Consider the following 10,420-nt stretch of genomic DNA (forward strand, 5'->3'; position numbering starts at 1 on the left):
AGCATTGCATATGTTCCATATAACTTGAGCTTGCAACACATTCAAATTGATCCCATATGTTACTGCCAACCCTGCAATACCTGTAATAGATCCAATGCAGAAAAGAAAAGGAAAATATTAGTGTGTGATTTAATAAATATCTGAGAAAAATTACTTGATAACATGATATAGAACATGAATTACATTATTAGAGTTGTACTCACTTGGATTGATTATTCCTTCAGGGAGGCTCACAAGCATAACAAGTGAGAAGGCAAAAACAAAATTTGAAAGTATGTTCAATCTGAAAGAAAGCCATTCCATTGCAGACACATTATGAAACCATGGCCTTGCATGGCCATCCACAAGATCAAGATTTGTATGTATGAATCTGCCTTCTTGATCGAAAGCTCGTATCGACGCCGCTCCGGCTAAAGATTCTGCAAAATGGTGGAGGATTGGTGCAATTTGTATCTGTGCTAAGCGAGCCAGTTCTCTTGCTGTTGGTGTGTAATATCTCTGAGATAAACAAGATTCAACTTCAATTAGTATATCAAAGATAATTGGTAACTTACATTCATAACTATAGCCTATTTGATTATTGGTTTAATTATTCTTGAAATTATAATAGTTTTACTAAATTTTCATTGTAATCAAGTCCTTTTATTGTATAAAAATTTCAATTAGGTTCTTATATTGTAAATTAAGGTATAGAGAATCTAATTGCAAATTAAGCAATAGAGACTGAATTGAAAATTGAGTGAACTATAGACTTTCATAATAACTAAACCTTGATAATGTGCTTCACAAAAATTGCAACAATCAATGTTGTTTTAACTAGTAATGATGATGACATAGGAACATGAAGAAGGAGAGAAAGGATGACATACTTGATACCATATGCAGACTGCAGTTACCGGAATGAAAATGGCGAAAACTTGCCATGCCACCTGAGACATCACTGCAATAGTTCCCAGAATTTGTATTACAGAGAAAGCACGCCATCCTAATTTGGTTGCCATCTCCAAATCTAGAATACTTTGATCTGTAGAGACCTGAAAATGGAAAAGAAAATAGTTGTTATTAACCTTCCATTTCACTTAACTCTAATTAGTCCTTAGATACTTCTTCAAATAGTTTGGTGTATCTATATTTCTATCCTGAGACAGTTAAAGAAATGTGATTGTGCTAAAATAAAAACACAAATAGATTGCTATGAATGTTTACCCTGTCCAAGATTCTTCCAGTTGGTGTTGAATCAAAGAATGACATTGGAGCTCTAAGCACACTATGCAGCATGCTTGTGAAAAATGTCTGTGCTGTCCAAAGGCCGGTGTATGCAACCAACAAGGCTCGCACCAGAACACATAGCACGCCAGAAACAGAAAGAACCGTGTAAATAAGAAGTATGAAATTCATGTCAAATATAGGCTTAGCATCACTACTTGTAGGACAAACCCAAGCCATCCAATAGTTACTTGCAATCTGAAGTATCTGGAATGAAGATTGTGCTAAGATTATAACCGGAACCAATGCTCCTCCTTCGCAGTTGTCAAATAAGTCCAGTATACTTCTTTTGATATGCTTCCTGTTTCTCTTTCTTCATCTTGAACCAATTTTCCTTCATTTCCTTTTCTCTCTGGTGGATTATCTTCCACTGTGTCATGCTGTTCTTTGTGCATGAGTTTCGCATTTGAGTTGGATTCTGCTTCAGCTATGGGATTTTGAGCTGTTCTGCTTGAGTTTTCGACAGTGAGAATCGACTCGAGAGCTTTACTATGAGCACCAACTAAGACTTCAAATCCTATGTTTTGCTTTAGAAGCTCTTCAAATTTTCCAGCTTGTGTAATTTTTCCATTTTGCATCACCTACATTGGATTGTGATCAGTTACTAATATATAAGATTAGTTTCCATCTTACAAAACAAAAATACTGAAAGAATATTCGCACTGAATCTGAATTTACCAGGATGAGATCTGCTGCTGGAAGAAATTCAACTCTGTTCGTGCAGATAATAAAGCATATAAAACATCTCGAGGACATGAATAACTTTCTCTAACCTTTAACTATGGATACCATCCATAATAATTACCAGGGAAAAAAATATTGATTACACAGTCACAGTTTACAAATGCCACAAAATCTAATATAATCTTGGAAAATTGGATACTTACATGAAATAATGGATCGTCATCACAGCAAAACCACCAATAAAATGGGTTCAACATGATGAACATCAGGAATCTAAATGCCAATTTGAATTTATTGTGTCAATCTGATAAGGAGGCCTTCGATATGCTTTTTCGCCTCTTCAATAGCCCATCCATTAATTTGAAATACGCAGATTTATGCAAACTAACTCCTTTCTGCTCTGATTCTTGAAATAGTTTCATTGCCTCTTTGTACTTCCCTTGAGTACAAAAATTAGTTATCTGTTCTGAGTAATCCATGTCGCCTGAACCAAGCATTTGTGAAGTGTCTTCACTTATCATATTTGGACTTGTCTCTAGGAGTTTTGACATGAATTTCTTTGCTTCCTCAGTTCTCCCAGCATGAGTAAGTGCACCAATGATGGCAGTATAAGTATATCGGTCCGGCCCCAATTTTTTCATCACCATCTCAGTCATGAGGTCAAATGCTTCATCAAGTTTCCCTTCTTTGCAAAGGACGGAAATCAACGTGTTGTACGTAACTGCATCAACGGGCTTACCTTTAATGATCCATGTGTTAAATAAATTAAAGGCCTTCTCGAACATACCATGTTTGCAAAGCCCTCGAAGAAGAATGTTACATGTAATAACATCTGGCTTGAATGAGTTCTCAACCATTCTGTTATAGAACAAGAATGCTTTCTCCACTGCTCCCTCCCAGCAGTAACCATGAATAATTATGTTACACGTAGCTTCATCGGGGGCCAAACCTTTATCTAAAAGCTCATTCAATTTATCTACAGCCTGATCAGTTTTTAAAGAATGGCACAACCCCCTAATTATAGTGTTATAAGTGACAACACTAGGAATGATCCCCTTCTCCTTCATCTCATCCCAAAGCTTCAGAGCTTTGTTTGTTTGTTCATTTTTAAAGTATCCCATGATTAGAGTTCCATAGGTTACCTCATCGAGAATATAACCTCGCTTTGCAGCCTTCACAGTCAACTCGTATGCCTCTTTGAGCAGCTTCTCCACGCACAATCTGTGCACTATAGTGTTCAGAGTAAAAGTATCCATCTTTAAACCTTTCCTCCCCATTTCATCCATCATCTTAAAAGCTTCTCCCAGATTTCCTGCTTTACAATAACCATTGATGATAGTATTATAAGTAAAACAGTCCGGTGAAAACCCACTCTCCACCATCTTTGCCACGACACAGCCGGCTTCATCCATCTTACCTTCCTTACAATACCACTTCACCATTATATTGTGAGTCACCGTGTTCGGCTTGACTCCCTTTCCCTTCATTTCCTCAACCAACTTGAATGCCTCCACACTCCCCCGCCATTGAAAACACCCGTCAATCAGAGTATTGTAGGTAACCTCATCCGGCATCACCCTCAGGCTCTCCATCTCATCCCTTAGGCTAATTGCCTCCTTGACCTTCCCCTCGTCGCACAAACCCCTCATGATTGTATTATAAGTCCAAATATCCGGTACCATGTTGTTCGCTCTCATCAACTCGACAACCTCGGCAGCCTCCTTCAACCACCTCAACTTACAATAGCCATGAACCAAGATATTATATGTGTTCCTATTTGGGGAAACCCCGCTACCTTTCATCTCTAGCAAAACCTCCCTAACCTTACTCAATTGGCCCTTCCTACACAATGCATCAAGAATAGTATTGTAAGTGATGTTATCAGGAGAACAAGCAAAATCAGTCATTTGGTTCATGAAGCTAAGAGCATCATTAAAATTATTATCAAGACAAGAACCATGGATCAAGATGTTGAAGGTGGTGGTGTTTGGGGTTATACCGAGCTTAAGGGAATCGTTAAAGACTTGTTTGGAGAGGTGAATGGAGTGGGAGGAATGAGGGTTGCGGCGGACGAGGGAGGAGAGGAGGGAGTGGCAGGTGAGGAGGTTGGGTTTAATGCGGAGGCGCTTCATCTTGTTGAAGAGCTGGAAGGCGAGGTCGGGGTTGCAAAAAGATCCATGGGATAAAATAAGTAAAATAATGTGATAGCCACATTATAACATACAAATGAAACAACACAGGATCTAAAATGTTTATCGTTCTCTTTCTCGCCGTCTATTATATTATCGATTCTATTATATAAAAATCAATTTTTTACATTTAATGATAGAGTCAACGTAGCATGTTTCTCAGAGTGTTTCTTAATTTATTTTGTTTAACTCATTAAATACAATTCATTATGATGCATTAATTATATCAACTAATTGATTTGATTAGATATTTAAGTATCACACAATTTAAAATTATGTATATTGATTTGATTTTTATGATATATAAATTTAAGGAATAAATTAAAATAATATAATTTATTACTTATTTAATTTGAATACAACAAATACAAAATTAATTTAGTCAAAAGTTTATTATTTTCTAATCTTCTATACATAAAAATGACAAAATAAAATTGTAAAAATAATCTTTTTATCGTTTTTGCTATTTTAATTTTATTTTCTATTTTTCTTTGCTTTTTTATGTGTAATTTTATTTTACATTAACTTTGTGTATTTAATAACAAAATATACTCATATTAATTCTATCATATAATAATATATTTTTCTCCTATATGTTAATCAAAGAATTTCAATAGTTATCAACTACATCTAATAGAATGACTGGGAAGTAAGAACTACGATAAGTTAAACCCAAGTTCAAAATGGTGAAACGAAGGAAAAAAAACAATGGATATATGATTATAGAAAAATATATAATAACGAGAAATATATTAAAACTGGATTTTTCCTCCAACTAATAAAGTGAGGTGTCAATTCCTCATTAATTCATTTTTCTCTAAAATAAAATCACCATTTTCTCTTCTAAATTTATTTTAGAAAAATATCTTTGTTATAATTATATTACAATTGACATTTAACGAATAATGCATGATTATACTAATTTAGGAAAATATCTTTATTATAATTATATAAAATTAATATTTAATACATTATCAACTAATAAAAGTGAAGTGTCAATTTCTCATGAATTCATTTTTCCTCCAAAATGAAAGCACTGTTCTCTCTTCTAAATTTATTTTAGGAAAATATCTTTATTATAATTATATTACAATATTACAATTATATTACAAGTAGTATTTAATGAATAATACATAATTATAGTAATTTAGAAAAATAAAATAAAGTCTAGTAATTTATCTTTCGATTGCACACGTATGTAGAATAACTTTTAAGAAGGAGTCACGTATAGTAAATACGGTCGATGATTGTAAAACTGTATACTAACATAGAATGCATTCAATTTAACAAATATATTACAGTAAATATATGACCATTTAATAAGTTATTGTTTAAAATATATGTTATGGTTTTAGGGAAAACAAAACGAAAACAGAGAAGGAACCAAAAAAAAAACTTTGAATTATGTGTTAGCACACAGAAGTATATGATAACAAGTAGGCTGAACAAGTGAAGAAATGTTAAATGGTAGAGGGTAACCACATGCTACGGATTGACACTATTGTCTAGTTTGTGTTGCCGTGTTGATTTTTATACATTCAAAAAAATTTTAAATGAATGCAAAGGGAATCCGAAATAATAAGTGACTCTTCCTCTTCTTCTAACAAGCCAACATGTGATCCAACCAAATACATGCCATCTCATGCAATATTAGTTCATTCAATAATGGTAATTAAAAAATTAAAGCAGCAAAGCAAGGTACCTGGGTCTGAACCATTCCAATTCGTTGGGACCTGAATATAGCTATTGTACTTGAGATATCTAAAGCGGACATATCACCAGCAAGTATTCTCTGAATTGTGTTGTGAATTGTGCAGTATGTTCCAGTTCTACCAATGCCTGCACTGGACGATTGAGTTTGTCTCAGACATATATGCATATGATTTATTGCCATTGTCGTCAAAATTACAAATAATTAAAGAAGCAAAGAATGGGATGAACCTGCAGTGCACCACTATTGGGCCAAGGTTTGCCGGTAAATGGTGCAATCTTCTAAAAATCTCACGAACAGCAGATGTATCTCTTGGAACTCCATGGTCTGGCCATTCAGGATACTGAATGTGCAAAACAGATAACGGTGTATCTTCGGCCTGAAACAATATCATCCAAAGTTTAATATGAACCACAATGCTATGCAACTTCATGGTGGAGAGACACTGAGAGACTTCCAAAATTGAGACATTAACTTATGATTTTCTTCTTGAAAATATATTAAGTACAAATATATTATAAGGAAAAAATAGTCTATGTTCCACAAACAAGATTTCATATATCGAGCTTGAGTTGAACGGTATAAGCTGATATTTGTTGATGCAATATGCTTTGCCAGCCTAAAACAAACCAGCCTTTGGTGTTTAGTTTCCTTCAAAGATAGTATATAATCAAAACAATTTACAAAAGTAACAACTAGTTTGAATAGAAAGTAAACATTTGGCCACTATTTTGTTTATGATCTTTTAAAAGGGCATTCCCTCTCAAACATGTTATGAGATTGGAAATTTACAATTCATTGATGGCTTTTTTCTTGAATCATTCTTCACAGAAGAAGAAGAAGATCAACTCACCTCTTTATGGTTTACTTCCAAATGGCGCAACACCAGTGAAGTTTCAGTAGATTTTATCCATTTACTGATAATAGAGATATTACCACATTCTCTAGGTCCATCCTCAGCTTGAAAGTAATCTCCACACTTTATCGTCTATAATAAGAAAATTATACACATCAATTTTCTTTTTTCTTAAAACAAATGTATATAGACAATAGCAAAAAAGTGATCATGACCATTACGGAATCAAGAACCTTGTAATTGTCGACCAACTTAGTAAGCATCACAATTGCAGGGCAATGATATTGGATTACCATTTCCCAGAAATCCTCATATGTGTGAGGCAACGGCCCTTGTGTGGCTATAAATTGCGACACATTTCCGGGCAAAGAGGCCTGCATTTAAGATGAAAACGAAATGCAATTGTCAGCATCATGAATTTCATCTCCAAAGCTCCTTCCACAGCTTTAATTTTCAGACCATATAATCACAATAAAAGAAATTCAAAATAATAATAATAAGGAAATGCCTACAGATATGCAGCTTGCATTGATATATCCCTGTGCTTCAGGCCTATAATCCGTGCTAGACTTGAGAACAACCATGTTATTGTCAACTGAACCAAACACAAAAAATTAAACAAATAAATTGCAAAACTCCACAAGATCAAGGTTGTAATTTTAAATAGCAAGTTGCAACTTCAATTTTACTCAAATGATGAATTTCAAGCACAAGATTTAATCTAAGTATGCCATGGAAAGAGAAGATTAATATTTTACATGGCAACACATCAGTATATCGATTTTTGTTCAAATTGACAGCATCGAGAGCCACAGTGCATCTTCTCCTCATCTCACTTGCGTTATCCTATTTGCCTGAGAAAGATTCAACATCACAGAATACAAGAATAGCGCCAAAAAAAAGGAAAGAAAACAACGTATGAACAATAATCATAAATTAGAAACAAAAAAAAGTGAAAACAAAAATTGAAAAGAAAAAGTTGTAACCTAACCTGCAAGCGAGCAAACTCTTGAGCTATCCTCTGAGGAGTGTGGAGCTTCTCCTTGAAGAACGAGAGCGCTTCCGTACAGTGTTTCAGCTGATCGGAGGAGAGTACGATTCGCGCGGGAAAATCCGCCGAGAAATTCAATTTCTCGCGAGATAATGCTGCGGATGAGGAAAGGGAGGAGGTCGGCGGATTTCCGGCGGAAGAGGCTGCCATGGCAGACGTCCGACGGGGACGAGAGCGGGCGGAGGCGCGGTTCCCCAGTTGAGTAGAGAGAGCAGCGTGGATTCGATGTTATTGGGAGTCGAATCTTGCGTGCACTCACTATCGCAATGGAGTAATAATAAAACATCATTTGTTTCCGGAATTTATTTTTATTTTTTATTTTTATTTTTAATCCTTAATAAATATTAAAAATTGTTATATTTATAGAAATAAATTAAATATGTGTAAATTAAAGTTAAATTTAAAAAGTTTTTTTTTAAATAATTTGTAGTACAAAAGATTTGGATATTGGAATTGTACAAAGTGACATCTTTATTTGGTAGTTTTATTTTTGCATTTGTTTTAGTTGATGGACTTAGTCATCTTATGTGGCGTTCGTCCTCTTTTTTTTGTTAGTTGTTAGAGTTGCTGCTTTCTTCTTTTTATCGTAGGTTCTTGCGAAGACATGTTCTTTATGAATTGTTGAGTTTGATACACTTTCTATTGTGTTATTTGGTTCCATCTTTGTATGTATGTTCTTTTTCTGAAGATGTGTCTTGAATTTGTAGGGTTTTCTTTCTTCTTAATCTCTTGATGGGGTGGTGCTTCAATGTCATTATTTTTCTGAAATGTCATTAGATTTGAAGGAGTTGTGCCCAATAAGTTTTTTGCGTCGCCATCAAATAGTACAAAGTTGTTGTAACACTTTGATCTGAAACCTTTAATTGAATTCTGAACCTAAAATAAGTATTGGGTTAGCAACTAATAATTTGATAGATGAGATTATGAAAAGTATATAGAGTTACCTTATTGTTAAATATTGTGGTGTTTGATTACATGTGCCACAAATGTAGTTGTTTCTTTTTTTTATATGCTTTCTTCTGATACTTTTTACATTTAACATAGTTCCATCCTAATTTGTTATCAATTTCGTTTATAGTTGCTAAAATTGTATTCCAATATTCAATTTATGTTATCATTAGGTATATGGTATTTGAGTAAGTATGAATGTATGATGCATGTTGTATTTTTTTTGTCATACCTAATCATCAGATTCTCATTGCATGGCTATTAGATCTTGGATAGTTATTCGATTTCTAATCGTTCTGCTCTGAAAGAATGATACTCTATTGAGTAAGTTTAAGATGTACAGTTTAAAAATAAATTTTTTGTGCTAAATTTGATGTTATGTGAAGGAATAGTGATAAAAAACTTATATATGTAGTTTAAATAATATGGAATTTGAATACTTATAACGTAAAATTTATTATGATTAATAATATTATTATGACATTTGTAATATGTATGTTTGTTATCCTTAGTGAGTTATTTATAAAAATTAATAAATTAATTGTTGCAGTTATAAATTTATTGTATTATTTATAACGATAAGATATAATAAATATAGGAATATGAATTCAATGTATTTGTAGGTTACAAATTTATTGGATTCTATTTTTTAGTTTTTATTTGTGTATTTTATTTTTTTTGTGGATTTGGAAATAATAGTTGATTTGGCAAAAATTGAGTGGTTGATTCTAAAATTGTGTCAAGTAAGCAATATTACTGACATAGCATTAGTAGAAAGAAAGAAATCAAAATAATGTGGTGCATGCTTATATATCTACTTTTATATATTAAAAATAGATCCTAACTTCTCAAATCTTCGAAAAAATTAATTTCATCTTCTTCTCCTTCAATATTTATACTATAACAACTCTATATCACTATCCAAACTTGTTTGTACCAAAATCAATTCACCTTACTCTTCAATACTTCAATTATCCATTTAGAATCTCAGATTTTTATAATACAACACTCCCAAATCCTTTGTCATCATGACACCGCTGCAACCTCCCCATATTCAAGCTACTATAATCTATCCCCAACTCCATCGCTTGCAGATTCGAATTTGGAGTGGCGGCCACGACTACAAGAGCCTCTCCTACGTCTCTCAAGTTTCATTTGTTATCATTGATTTCATAAACTCTAGAAAGATCTAAGTGGACGTAGAGTACAGAGTATCATGGATTCAAGTTAGTGCAACTGTTGGTGAACTTTACTATAGCATTGGCACCAAAACCAAAATTTTTGCTGTTAAAATTTGGAGGACAATTCAGCGACAATGATTATAGATTCTTGATTCGAAAATGTGGACTCTCTGTTGATAACATAATCGATGCTCATATAATTGATGTGAATGGCAGGTTTTTTGATAGAGAAGCCATGGATGAAGATCTTTTATGGGCCATCAAAGGTGGTGGTGGAGCAAGCTTTGGAGTGATCTTAGCATGGAAGATCAAGCTCATTCCAGTTCCATCAACCGTGACACCGTTCAGAATTCTCAGAATGTTGAAATAGAATGCAACGAAGCTTGTTCATAAATGGCAGAGTGTGGCAAGTATACTTGACAATAATTTAGTCCTTGGTCTGTTGGTGTAGACGGTAAATTTAAGCATTAACAAAGAAAATTTGACTGTGCAAATTTTGTTTAACTGTTTATTTCTTGGAGGTATTAATATGCA

At 33.6% G+C, this 10,420-nt stretch overlaps 1 pseudogene; it reads right to left on the reverse strand.

Moving 5' to 3' along the window:
* On the reverse strand, positions 262–8,040 carry LOC107617998 (annotated as a pseudogene).

This window comes from Arachis ipaensis, chromosome B09 (genome assembly GCF_000816755.2).
Source record: "Arachis ipaensis cultivar K30076 chromosome B09, Araip1.1, whole genome shotgun sequence".
Taxonomy (NCBI): domain Eukaryota; kingdom Viridiplantae; phylum Streptophyta; class Magnoliopsida; order Fabales; family Fabaceae; genus Arachis; species Arachis ipaensis.